The sequence below is a fragment of the Eptesicus fuscus genome, chromosome 8 (genome assembly GCF_027574615.1).
Source record: "Eptesicus fuscus isolate TK198812 chromosome 8, DD_ASM_mEF_20220401, whole genome shotgun sequence".
In the NCBI taxonomy this organism is placed as follows: Eukaryota; Metazoa; Chordata; class Mammalia; order Chiroptera; family Vespertilionidae; genus Eptesicus; species Eptesicus fuscus.
In genome coordinates, this window is record NC_072480.1 from 6994871 (window position 1) to 7009276 (window position 14406).

Consider the following 14406-nt stretch of genomic DNA (forward strand, 5'->3'; position numbering starts at 1 on the left):
GGCCCTTTGGTTTGGTGGGAAGGGGGAGGGAGGGCGGTGGTGGTGGTTACAACTGAATGCAGGACTGGAAAAGTCTTCCCCCAATGCTTCCTACCCCAGTCTTTCCTTAGGCACTTCGAGTCTGCACCGCCCTCTCTCCACCAAAGCCTGGGCGAGTGGCTGCTAATGAAATTCCTATGCTCTGGGTTGAAAAAGAACAAAACAAAAAACCTGAGGCTTTATCCATGACCAGCTCTGGTTGACCAGCTCCAGTCTCCCTGGCAGCCATCAGCCCTGCAGCCTTTCAAGGCCGAATGATACGTGAGTTGCTGTTCTTGGCTCTGTTGCTCTGGGCTGTGGAGCCCAGACTGGGTTCCAGGCCTCAATCTTCGCAGGTATAAAACCCTCCCATGGCTGAGAGATCCCTCAGCCCCTCTTGTGACCTCGCCTTTCCTACTGGTCTCCAGGTGTTTTCTGTCCTTCTTTGATATGTCTCCTCCTCAGCTGAACCTCAGTTGGTAAACTGAATGAATATTCCCCAATTTAGTTTTATTTCTAGTCTGGCCCTGAGAGGAGGTGTTAAAAAGATCTGACTCTTTGGCTGCCATCTTCTCCCCAATCTCACCATCTGTTCTTAAGTGATGAACTACCCTATCTGGTACTTAGTGTTATAGTAAATTTATCTGATGGCTAAAACGAGTTTAACTGTTTTCCAAACATTGGCCTGTGGTAAGGCATCAAATTTGATAAAAACCGTGTAAGGTTCTAACTGTACAATAACTAGCATTTGTGCTACCAGTTAGCAGATGCCTCCTCAGCCTTCTTCTCAATTGATTCTCCCATCCTTGTGGAGGAAGGAGAGAGGGCACAGCCATGATGCCTCATTATGGGCAAGGAGACCATGTTATGTTCCTTGCCCAGGTTACACATTAGAAATTGCAATTGTGCCACAGCGCAAACCTTTAATAGCATGGAGCAGAAGTATGTCCCAGCCTTCCTCTCTGCCTAATGCTTTCTGAATTTAAATTGAAGCTGATGTGAAATCAATATAGCCCAATAGAAGTACATTTAATAAACATTTTTTTAATGTCCCTTGTGTTTCGGGCACTATTCTAGAAGTGGGTGATGCAGCAGTGAACAAGGGAGATGCCCTCTCACACAGTGTGCCTTCAGAAAGGATGGAACCCTGGTGGCTGCAGAGCAGCCTCACTGGAGGCCCAAGCAGTTGGTTATGATACGGACACTAAGAATATCTTTTTTTTAAAAGCATTTATTTAAATATGTTATCCTTAGGCTAATACACCATATATGCATTTCTACTAAAACCAAATAACCAGGAACATTTTAAAAGCACAAATTAGTTAATGTACTATTGCCTTGGAACCTTAGAGGAAAAGAAGTACAAGACAGAAAGACTCAAAGGGATTAAAAAAAAAATGTTGTAGACCATTTTTCACCTGTGTATCTGTGCAGGTCACTTCACCTCTTTCTGCTTCCATTTCCTTACCTGCAAAATAAGAATTAGAACAGAACCTACCCCATTGTGTTATTGGAAAGAACAAATGAACTAACCGAAAGCACCTAGTATAAGTCTGGCTCACAATAAACCATTCCCTGAAACCTTTGTTATTTCTTTTTTTTTTTAATTTATTGGGTTGACACAATTCTATAATAAATACATCATCTGTATATTGTATTGTGTGTTTACCACCCCAAGTCAAGTCTCCTTCCATCACCATTTAGCCTCCCTTTACCCTATTCTATTTCCCCCACCCCCTTTTCCTCTATTAATCATAATACTGTTGTCTATGTCTCTGAGTTTTTTTCTTTGCTTAATCCCTTCACCTTTTTCACCAAGCCCAAATGCCCTTCCCTTCTGAGAGCTGAGATCCTGTTCTCTGTACCTATGAGGTCTGTTTCTATTTTGTTTGTTAGTTTATTTGGTTCATTAGATTCCACATATAAGTGAAATCATGTGGTACTTGTCTTTCTCTGACTGGTTTATTTCATTTAGCATAATACTCTCAAGGTCCATCCATGCTATCACAAAAGGTAAGATTTCCTTCTTTTTTACAGCTGAACAGTATTCCATTGTGAAAATGTACCTCAGCTTTTTTATCCACTCAACTACTGATGGGCTCTTGGGCTGCTTTCAAATCTTGGCTATTGTAAATAATGCTGCAATGAACAGAGGAGTGCATATATTCTTTTAGTTAGTATTTCAGCTTTCTTTGGATATATTCCCAGAAGTAGAATTGCTGGGTCATAAGTCAGTTCCATTTTTAATTTTTTTGAGGAAACTCCATACTGCTTTCCACAGTGCCTGCACCAATCTGCATTCCCACCAACAGTGTATGAGATGAAACTTTATTACTTCCATGTGAGTCATTTCCCAGGCATTTCTCTTTACCCATTGATGCTAAATTTTATCTTTTATTTCTCACCTACTCTTAGGTTGCCTTTCTGTCATCCCTGAGATTTACAGTCACTTTCAATTTAATATCCACCATTAATTTAATTCAAGTTCTGTTAGCATCTATCTCTTCTAGACCATTAATGAGTCTGCTGGATAAAATGTAATAAAGATCCCTAGAGCATCCCAGCAGACATTGCTATTAATCACTGTTTACTTCTGCAGAGCCTGTGTTCATACTTCATGGCTATTTCCAGACCCATTTGAATAAACTCATCTAATATGACTCTATGTTTGAATAATGTCAAACCCCTTTTAAAAACCATGGTACTAGTGCTGCTGATGGGGGCCTTGGCCTCTGCCCTCAGCCTGGGCTGGCACTGCTAGGGATGCATTTGAGCATCTATGGGCGGTGATGTTCCCTCTGCAACACTCTCCCTCCATTACAGACCCCCATTCCCACACACACAAAAGAAAATCTCTCAAATTCCACTGTTAGAAATTCAGTCCTTGAAGTTAAACAATCCTGCTACCCTGGAAAGGGTGATACAGTAACTGCATATTGTTATTAATGTCTTTAAGTTATTTCTGGATCAAGGAAGTTAATAGTAAAATAGATCTCATTTTCCATGAATTCTAGGCCAGTTCCTCTGGGACAGCCAAGCCAGGCCACTGTGGCAAGGTTGAGAGCAGCATGCTGTATAGGGAGTGGGAATGAAAGGAAGGCCAAAAAAAGGGGGTGGGGGGAGATGGAGATGGGGATGGTCACAACCTCACCTTTTTCATTTTCCCCCAGAGTTGGCTGATCTAACCCTGCTTCTCCATATAACTGCCCCATCCCCAGCCTCCTAAAATCTGTCAAAACCCCAGCAGATTGATCAGATCTGAATTTATAAACACTTGCTACCTCTTTCTCTGGGAGACATGAGGTGTTTGTATGTGGTTAGAGGTACCACCTAGGCCTTGCAGGCCAGATATGGGTTCTAGCCCTGAATTCAGCACTTACTATCAATTCTCTCACCTTGAAAATGAGAGGAATAATAGCTACTTCAGAGAACTGTGGAAATCACAGAGATTTTATACCAGGTGTCAAGTATCACTTCAAATCTCACTGCTGCCAGGGCAAAGTAGGTTATATTGATAGAAAGTTTTTCAGAGAATAAAAAGAGTAAAATTTAGTGAGACTGATAATGTTTATACCTTTGATGGTTTGAATTTAAATCACACTCTGATCCCCAAAAAATCTTAAAGCTAGGGAAGACCTCTTGGGTCCTCTGGCTCAATTTCTTACTCTAATTAGGAAGCCCACACAGCCTTGCTACTCAAATTATGGAAGGTTCTTGAACCAACAGCATGAGAATCATCTGGGAGCTTGTTAGAAATGCAGCACCTTGGGCTTCACCCTCAATCTACCCATGTCACCCAAGAGTCTGAATTTTAACAAGATGATTTATATGCACATTAAAGTTTAAGAATCATTGCTCTAAATAATGTCCTTCATAGGTAGTCTGAGAATTCATGGCTTAACAAAGCCTTCATGTGGTATGATGTGTGAGTGTGTGTGTTGGGGGAGGGGGAGCAGAACTTTGAAATGTCACAAAACTCCTTTCCAAAAACAATGAACTTTTAAGGAGGCTATTCCAAAAATGGAGCAATAGCATGTACATTTGTAAGTGCTCACCTTACTCCTTTTGACCTTGAACCAAGCCTCTTGAGTTTTTTGTTTTTGTCTCTTTCTGTTATCTGGGTCATTTTATTTCCCCAGTTTGTTTTCTAGTTCCCATTTGGGGAACTTGGCACCACAATAACAGGAAGGATTAATGTTTATCTCATTTTCAATCCAGTTTCTGGATAGATGGGTTGTTTGCTCAGCAGCCAGGACCTATGTGCAAAGGTGGGTGTGGATGTAGATGCATGCACACCAGGGCTGATGAACTGTGACTTCTAAAGTTCAACAAAAATCAGTGGGCAGAGTACAATCTAGGTTCACCTTTGCTTCCAGTTTTTGCACTGACATCTGAAAATTAAAGACTGGCCTGCAGAACCAACTGATGTCACTGCTTTTCAGTGGGTTCACTGGAGAGAAATTCAGGAGTGCATGTAACCTCAATCGTTTCAGCCCTTTTCCAGAATCATCCCTTATAAGATGCCCAATCACAGACTTCTCTTTTTTGAATTCCTCTAAATGTTATATTGTCTTGGATTTTAAAACAACACTCTTTCAGAATCATTACAAATTTCTCAACTACTATTAGAGTTTTCCAAATAAGTCCAATGCCTTTGGAGAAGCACCAGATGCCATTCAGAGCCACTAAAAACTGTACGTTTTGGAGACTTGTATTTGTGAGCCTCTGTTTCTCAACCGTGAAACAAACAAAAACAAAAAAATAAGGTAATCATGAGAATTAAAAACCAAATAAGGGCTAACATATAGAAAGTGTACAGAAAAGACTATTGATTTCTTGACTGAAGAAATCAGATGAGCCCTGAATTATCACACCCTGTTCTCTCCCCTTTCAGCGGGGAAGCAAGAAAGGAGCAAAATGGCTGCTGTGGATGAGAAGGGGCCACATGCTAACCTGGCTGGCTTAGCGAAGGCCTGCGTGGAGGCCTTGCAAACTCAGAGACCTGAACTAAGCACAAAGGTTGATATGAAATTAAAACTTTATAAACTAAAAAGCAGTTTATGGTGGGTAGTCATGTCCTAGGCCTGTATCTTCCCTGACAAAGGTCAATCTTTACCTTAACTGAGCATCAATGATAACATATCATTGGAATGTCAAAGTAATTTTTCTTTTCCCAGACCCCTCAAAACACAGGCAGTGCTCTGTGGAGACCACAAATCCCCTCATTGTTACTGAGTTAATTGTTGACTGTTAGCTATCCTGCACCCACCTAAGTAAAACAGAGGTGTGTGTCTATCATTTTACTTTGTATCCAGTCCTAGAGGTGTGCCGACTTTGCTTTCTCCCGCCTCCTTAATCTATCATGAACGGATTTTATGTAACCCATTTACATCTCCTTTTTTTATTGTAATGTACAAAACAAGGTGCAAAACTGACATTCTCTGCATTATCTCAATCTGTTGAGATTTTACTTCCCGGCAATTGTAGACAGTTTGGCTCAAATAAAAATTTTTCACAGGTTTGAATGTTTCTTACGTTAACACTGCTCTCATAATAAAATTGGGGTCCTGGTTTCCTTAGAGCATCCATCAGTAAGTTTCTCTTTGTACATCTAACAATTTGTATGTCAATAAGAAGCCATAAAAATGACCATAGAGAGCTGGCATAATGAAAAGTGGAAAGTGCCTAATGTAACCAAAGAGATAAATTATCACTTTTCTGTCCTCTACAAGGCATAAAATTTTCCTGTAATAGTTAGTTCCCCTCCTGTGTGAGAAGAGTATTTGAATGTCAGAGAGAAGGAAGGAAGGGGGGAAAAGAGGCGAGACTGAGCTAGAACACCTGAAGCATGCAGGTGGTGAAGTGAGTGAGATTGAAGCTAATGAGATGCTTCTGAAATACCTACGTGTCTGAAAAACCAGGAGGAAATGCAGAATGCGGTTCCTCTGCTGCCCTGCAGCCCTCACTGTGTTTTCATCTTAAGGCTCACACCTGATTAACGTTTCCTCTGGGATTTTTTCCATTTGATTAGGGCACTGCAACCCTGCTCAAATGAGCCTGGCCACCAACCTAAAGAATGCCTCCCAGAAAAAAAAAAAAAAATCAACTGTGTGGAGACTGAAACCTGAATTTTTGGAGTGCAGGGAGAGAATGCGAGCCATTTCCTATAGAAATGACCACATTGCCATCTGCACCAAAGGCACATTGGTCCAGTACTGGTTGAAATGCCCTGAGCCAAAAGGCAAAGTGGCCCAAGTTTATTTCTCACACCAAATTATGTGGGGGAAGGAGAAGTACTTCTAACTGTTCACAGGGTTTATAGTTGCTCACAAGTCTTCTCAGGTCTTGTAAAAGAGTCAGTGGAAATATATATAATTGATACCAGCTTACTCTTATCTTAGCCTACTCTTCCTGGGAGTGTTTACATTACTAGTGAAACCCAAAATATGAAAAATGAAACCCACCTGGCCGGGTCAAGGGTCAAGTTTTCCCTGTGCAGCCAGGTTCCTGCCTAACTAGTTCTAGGTCTTTTGTTTACCTCCATGTCTGACTTCCTTCCCCCTACCTCCCACACGGTCCCCGTTCCTGACTGACTACCTAGCCCTCACTAGGATACAAGGTGGTTTCAGGAGGCGGTAGAGAAAGCAAATTTTTGTCCTCCTTTTGTTCCTGCTTTCCTTTCTGTTTAACAAAATCATAACACAAAAGTGGTGTCCTATTTAGTTGGGCTCCATACTAGTTTCTGCTCTCCAGTAACTTCTAATGATAAATGATACTCAAATATTCAAGCTAATATTGTTTTTTTAAAATTTAAATTCTTTATTGTTTAAAGTATTACATAAGTCTCCTTTTTCCCCCATTGAGCTCTCCCCCGCCGCCCACCCCCCTCCAGCACATGCCCTAATCCCTCCCTGTCTGTGTCCATTGGTTATGGTCATATGCATGCATACAAGTCCTTTGGTTGATCTCTGACCTCCTCACCCCCTGCCTTCCCTCATAAGTTGGACAGTCTGTTCAATGCTTCTATGACTCTGGTTCTATTTTTGTTCATCAGTTTATGTTGTTCATTAGATTCCACAAATGAGTGAGATCATGTGATATTTTTCTTTCTCTGACTGGCTTATTTTGCTTAGCATAATGCTCTCCAGTTGCATCAATGCTGTTGCAAATGGTAAGAATTCCTTCTTTTCTACAGCAGCATAGTATTCCATTGTGTAGATGTACCACAGTTTTCTAACCCATTCATCTGCTGATGGGTACTTAGGCTGTTTCCAAATCTTAGCTATTGTAAATTGTGCTGCTATGAATATAGGGGTGCATATATCCTTTCTGATTGATGTTTCTATTTTCTTGGTATATATTCCTAGAAGTGGGTCAAGTGGAAGTTCCATTTTTAATTTTTTGAGGGAATGCCATACTGTTTTTCAAAGTGGTTGCACCAGTCTGCATTCCCACCAGCAGTGCAAGAGGGTTTCTTTTTACTCCTCAGCCTTGCCTTGTCCTTTGTTGATTTGTTGTTTGTTGATTTGTATATGGTAGCCATTTTGACAGGTGTTAGGTGATACCTCATTGTAGTTTTAATTTTTAGCTGTCTGATGATTAGTGATGTTTAGCATTTTTTTCATATGTCTATCAGCCATCTGTAAGTCCTCTTTAGAGAAGTGTCTATTCTGGTGCTGTACCCATTTTTTAATTGGGTTGTCTTCCTTTTGTTGAGTTGTATGAGTTATTTTATACATTTTGGAAATTAACCCCTAATCAGATGTATCATTGGCAAATATGATCTCTCATTCAGTGGGTTCCTTTTTCATTTTAGTGATGGTGTCTTTTTCTTTGCAGAATCTTTTTAGTTTGATGTAGTCCCATTTGTTTATTGTTTCCTTTGTTTTTCTTGCCCTAGAAGATGTATCAGTGAAAATTCTGCTTCATGAGTTGTCTGAGATTGTCCTGCCTGTGTTTTTTTTTTTTTCTAGGATTTTTATGGTTTCATGACTTACAGTTAAGTCTTTTATCCATTTTGAGTTTATTAGTGTGTATGGTATAAGTTGGTGGTCTAGTTTCATTTTCTTTTTTTGCATGTATCTGTCCAATTTTCCCAACACCATCTATTGAAGACACTGTCTTTAATACATAGCATGCTCTTGCCTCTTTTGTCAAATTATTAATTGACCATAATGATGTGGGTCAATTTCAGGGGTCTCTCTTCTGTCCCATTGACCTATATGCCTGATCATGCACCAGTATCAGGCTGTTTTGATTACTTTGTAGTATAACCTGATATCCGGAATTGTGATAGCTCCAACTTTGTTCTTCTTACTCAAGATTACTGCAGTTATTCAGGGTCTTTTTTTGTCCCATATAAATTTTTAGAGCATTTGTTTTAGAACTGTGAGATAGGCCATTGGCATTTTAATAGGGATTGTGTTGAATCTATAGATTCCATTGGATAGAATGGACATTTTAATGATGTTAACTCTACCAATCCATGAAGACATTATATGCTTCTACTTGTATGTATCGTCCTCTATTTTCTTTTAATGTCATGTGGTTTTCCAAATATAGGTCTTTTACCTCAGTTAAGTTTATTCCAAGGTATCTTATTTTTTGTTATAGTGGTAAATGGAATTGGGTTTTTTGTTTTGTTTTGTTTTAGTTTCTCTTTCTGAGTATTAATTATTGGTGTATAACAATGCCATCGATTTATGGATATTGATGCTGTATTGTGCTATTTTAATGAATTCATTTATTAAATCTCATCTTTTTTTTTGGAGTCTTTAGGATTTTCTATGTACACTACCATCTCATCTGTGAACAATGACAAATTTACTTCCTCCTTTCCAATTTGGATGCTTTTGATTTTTTCTTCTTGTCTGATTGCTGTGACTAGGACTTCCAGTGCTACCTATATACATAAAAGCCAAGTGACCAAAACACTCGAACGACTGGAACGACCGGTTGCTTTGACGCGCACTGTGGCCCTGATCAGCCCCCACCCTGATTTGGAGACAGGGCCAGCTGGCCAACCGCCCATGACCCCTCTCCCCAGATGGCCCCACCCTCGATTGCTCCCCCTTCCCGATTGGGGGCAGGGCCCACCAGCCAACCTCCCACATCCCTTCCCCCTGGCTGGCCTGGCCCTGATCAGCCCCAATCTGGGAGGGCCAGCTGGACCCCACCCATGCACAAATTCATGCACTGGGCCTCTAGTGTTGAATAAGACTGGTGAAAGCAGACATCCCTGTCTTATTCCTCTTCTTCAGGGAAATTCTTTTAGTTTTTGCCCATTGAGTATGCTGTTGACTATAGATTTGTTGTATATGACCTTTATTATGTTGAGGTATGATTCTTCTATTCTGGCTTTGCTGAGAGTTTTTAATAAAAAATGGGTCCTGAAAGAATACACATTCTTTTCAAGTGCACATGGAAGATTTTCTAGGATAGATCGCATGTTAGGACACAAAACAAATCTCAATAAATTGAAGATTGAAATTATAGCAAGCATCTTCTCTGACCATAATGGTATGAAATTAGAAATCAATCACAAGAAAAAATAAAAACACACAAAGACATGGAGGCTAAATAGCATGTTACTAAACAGTGAATTGATTAACAATGAGATCAAAGAAAAAATCAAAAGATTCCTTGAAACAAATAAAATTGAGTACACAACAACCCCAAATCTATGGGACACAGTGAAAGAGGGAAATTTATAGCCTTCCAAACCTACCTCAAGAAACAAGAAAAATCTCAAATAAACAATTTAACATTACACTTAAAAGAATAAAAATAACAACAAACAGATCCCAAAAGTAAGGAGAAGGAAGGAAATAATAGAGATCAGAGCAGAAATAATGAAATAGAGTCTAAAAAAAAAATACAAAAGATCAATGAAACAAGTTTGACAAGCCTTTGACCAGACTTATGAAGAAAATAAAAAGGGTGAGGACCCAAATAAATAAAATCAGAAATGAAAGAGAAGTAACAACTGACACAAAAGAAATAAAAAAGGCTTTTAAGAAAATATTACAAAAAATACTAGATGCCAACAAAAATTTAACAGTTTGGAAGGAATGGATAAATCCCTAAAAATATACAATGTCCTAAGATTGAATCAGCAAGAATCAAAATATCTGAATAGACAGAGTACAACTAATGAAATTGCAGCAGTAATCAAAATATTCCCAACAGCCTTGGACAGTGTGTCTCAATTGGTTGGAGCATCATTATGTGTACCAAAAGGTGTACAGGTCCATTGTCATTAAGGGCACATATCTAGGTTGCAGGTTGGATCCCCAATGGGGGCACATATGGGAGGCAGCCAATTAAGGTTTCTCTCATACCTCTCTCTCTCTGCCCCACCCCATCCCCTCTCTCTCAAATCAGTAAAAAACATATCCTCAGGTTACTATTAAGAAACTCCCCCCCAAAAAAAGTCCTGGACCAGATGGCTTCACAGGTGAATTTTATTAAACATTCAAAGAACTAACACCTATCCTTCTCAAATTATTCCACAACATTCAAGAGGAGGAAAGATTCCCAAATTAATTTTATGAAGCCAAAATTATCTTAATTCCAAAACCAGATAAAGACACAACAAAGGAAGAAAATTATAGGCCAATATCACTGATGAGCATATATGCTAAAATCCTCAACAAAATATTAGCAAGCCAGACTTAGCAATACATTAAAAAGATCAAACACCATGATAGAGTGGGATTTATTCCTAGCATGCAAGGTTGGTACAATGTCTGCAACTCAATAAATGTGATACACCACATAAACAAAATGAAAAATAAAAAACAACTTGATCACATCAATAGATGCAGAAAAAGCATTTGATAAAATCCAGCACCCACTTATAAAAACTCTGAGCAAAGTGGTAATAAGGGGAACATACCTCAACATGATAGAATCCATATAAGACAAACCCACAGCCAACATCATACATAATGGGCAAAAACTACAAGTGTTTCCCTTAAAAACAGGAACAAGACAGGGATGTCTGCTTTCACCACTCTCATTCAACAAGTACTGAAAGTCCCAGCCATAGCAATCAGACAAAGAAGAAGAGATAAATGGCATCCAAATTGTAAAGAAGAAATTAAACTGTCATTATTTGCAGATGACATGGTACTGTATATACAGAACCCTAATGATTCCACAAAAAAACTACTAGAACTCATAAATGGTTTGAGTAGAATAGCAGGATACAAAATAAATATACAAAAATCAGGTCCATTTTAATATACCAATAATGAACTATCAAAAAGGAAAACTAAAAAAATAATCCCATTTACAATTGTATAAAAAAATAAAATACCTAGGAATAAATTCAACCAAAGATATAAAATATCTGTATTCAGAAAATTATAAGACACTGAAGAAAGAAATTGAAGAAGATACAAATAAGTGAAAGCATATACTGTGTTCATGGATAGGAAGAATTAACATCACTAAAATGTCCATACTACCCAAAGCAACCTAGAGATTCAATGTAATTCCTATCAAAATACCAAAGGCATATTTCACAGAACTAGAACATATATTTCAAAAATTTATATAAAACCACAGAATCCAAATGGCCACAGCAATCTTGAGAAAGAAAAAAGAAGAAGAAGAAGGAATCACTCTATCTTATATCAAACTATACTCCAAGGCCAGAGTAATCAAAACAGCATGATACTAGGTCCTTATCCTAGAGTTTGGGGCTCAAGCCTGTAAACCATTTGGAGTAGCAGTGGTGAGTATGATTGGGTCAAACGGGGAAGGCATGTTGGTCTTTGTGGAACAGGTAACATGTAAAGGAACTGGTTTAAATCCTAATGCTAAAGTGTGGCAATAAATCCCTCATGGAAATACTGATGCCACGCCCATAAGTCATGGAACTGAAAGCTCTTGGCATGAAGCAGCAGCCACGTCAGGGTCTCATCCTGAGGGTAATACACAGCTTTCAGATAATATGTATAAGGAATATAAAGTAATATATTCATCTTGTGAAACCACAAGAAATTCTACAGGCATTGACGAATCAACTAACGGAATGATTTTAGGGCCAGAAGATCTGAGTTACCAAATATATGACATTTCTAGAGAAAGCAATTCAGCAATTTCTACAGAAGAAATTAATGCCTGAAAGAATGCCTGAAGAAACAATTAGAATTCTGTTTCTCACTAGAAAAGTTGTCAATGGATCTTTACCTGATATCTCAAATGGACAGTGATCAATTCATTCAAATTTGGACAGTTGCCAACATGGAAGAAATAAAAAAGCTAATCACAGACCCCCATCTAGTTCTTGAAATATTAAGATATTCTCCCAGGTTACAAGTTGATGAGAAGGGTGAGAAAGTGAGACCAAGTCATAAGCGTTGTATCGTGATTCTTAGAGAGATACACCAATAGAGGAAGTGAAAACTTTGTTCAAGAATGAACACTGACCCAAGGCGATAAGTTGTTATTTTATCACATGATAGCAATTGGAATATCACTTTCCAGTCAGATACAGATGCACAACAAGCCTTTAAATATTTGAGAGAAGTTAAAACATTTCAGGGCAAGCCAATCATGGCAAGGTTAAAAGCCATCAATACGTTTTTTGCTAAGAATGGTTATTGATTAATGGATTCTAGTATGTATAGTCAGCCCATTCAGACTCAAGCAGTCTTTATGCAGCCTGTATCTAGTCCTCACCAACAGTACTCCATCTATAGTATTATGCCTCAGTCTTGGTCTCCAAATCCTAAACCTTATTTTGAAACACCACTGGCTCCCTTTCCAAATAATAGTTTTGTGAATGGCTTTAATTCACCAGGATCTTATAAAACAACTGCTGCTGCTGCTGTGAATATAGGTTGATCATTCAAAAAAAAAAAAATCAGGGAAAAAAAAGAGACATATGTACTACTATTTGAAATACTTTAAACAATAAAAGAAAGAAAAACAATGCATTGAATGGCAAAAAAAAAAGAAAAAAGAAAGAAAGAAAGAAAATAAAATCGCATGAAGCCTCATTTTAGGTCATCAAGTGGTTCAGAACACTCAACAGAGGAATCTGTGTCATTGGGGGATGAACCAGTAAACAGATCTGGTTTAAGGGACTTTCCAACTGGACGGCATAAACCTACAGTAACAGGGCATCAGGAACAAAGCTACCTTCCAAAAGAGACTCCAACTTTGCAGATTGAACAGAATGGGGATTATGGTAGGGGCAGGAGAATTCTTTTCAGAGGTCGAAGACAGCTGAACCAAAGGCTCCAACACCAAAGTTTGACGTATTAGCCTCAAATTTTCCTCCTTTACCTGGAAGTTCATCAAGAACACCAGCTGAGCTTGTTTTGGAGAGTAGGATGTCTGATGTTCTTAAAGGTGTCTATAAAGAAAAGGATAATGAAGAGTTAAGACAAAAGGATAGTTGCCCAGTGCCTGCAGAGGATGAACAGACCAACTGCACCACTGCCCAGCAACTCAGTATAAGTACTATCCTTCATGTACAGCTGAGCCTCCTGTATTGAGCACAACTCAGGTAGAGAATCTAATGGAGAATTCCACTGTTCAGAAGGATGCTCTCAACCCAACAACTATATCAGTTTCTTCCCTAAATCATGCAAAGCCATCAAGGACAAATACTGCTTCACCATATGATAACAACATAAATGCAGCTCTAACTGTGGCCCTACAGGAACCCCGAAAGCTAAGTTATGTTTACATGTGCCAAAAGCCCCCTAAAGAGCCATCTCCAATTCCTGGGCAGCTGCTATGAGAACTTCGCTTCAATGTAGTGTCTCCCACCAAAAATGAAGAGAATGGAGCTCCTGAGAGGTCCATTAAGAAACCACATGAGCCGAAACCGGTTTGGCTCAGTGGATAGAGCGTCAGTCTGCGGACTGGAAGGTCCCAGGTTCGATTCCGGTCGAGGGCATGTACATTGGTTGCGGGCACATCCCCGGTAGGGGGCGTGCAGGAGGCAGCTGGTCGATGTTTCTCTCTCATCGATGTTTCTAGCTCTCTATCCCTCTCCCTTCCTCTCTGTGAAAAATCAATAAAATATATATTAAAAAAAAAAAAAAGAAACCACATGAGAAGCCAGAAGCAAGGGCTAGTAAGGATTATTCTGGCTTCCAAGGCAATACCATTCCCAGGGGAGCAGCAGGGAAAATCAGGGAACAGAGAGGCCAGTTTGGCCACAGGGCCATACCTCAGGGAGTAACTCAACGTAATAGCAAAGAGCAATCTGTGCCACCATATCACCAAAGTAAAACAAACACACAAACAAAAACTATTCAAAAACTTCTCTCTTCCCATTAAATTTGAGCCATGGCTATACTGAACTGTATGGAAGGGAGAAGGTAACCAGGAAGGAAACAAGAGAAAGCATATCCTTAAATCATT

At 39.2% G+C, this 14406-nt stretch overlaps 1 pseudogene; it reads left to right on the forward strand.

Annotated features, from left to right (window-relative positions):
• Nucleotides 1-11788: 11788 nt before the first annotated feature.
• Nucleotides 11789-13659, forward strand: LOC103303309 (la-related protein 4-like; annotated as a pseudogene).
• Nucleotides 13660-14406: the final 747 nt, after the last annotated feature.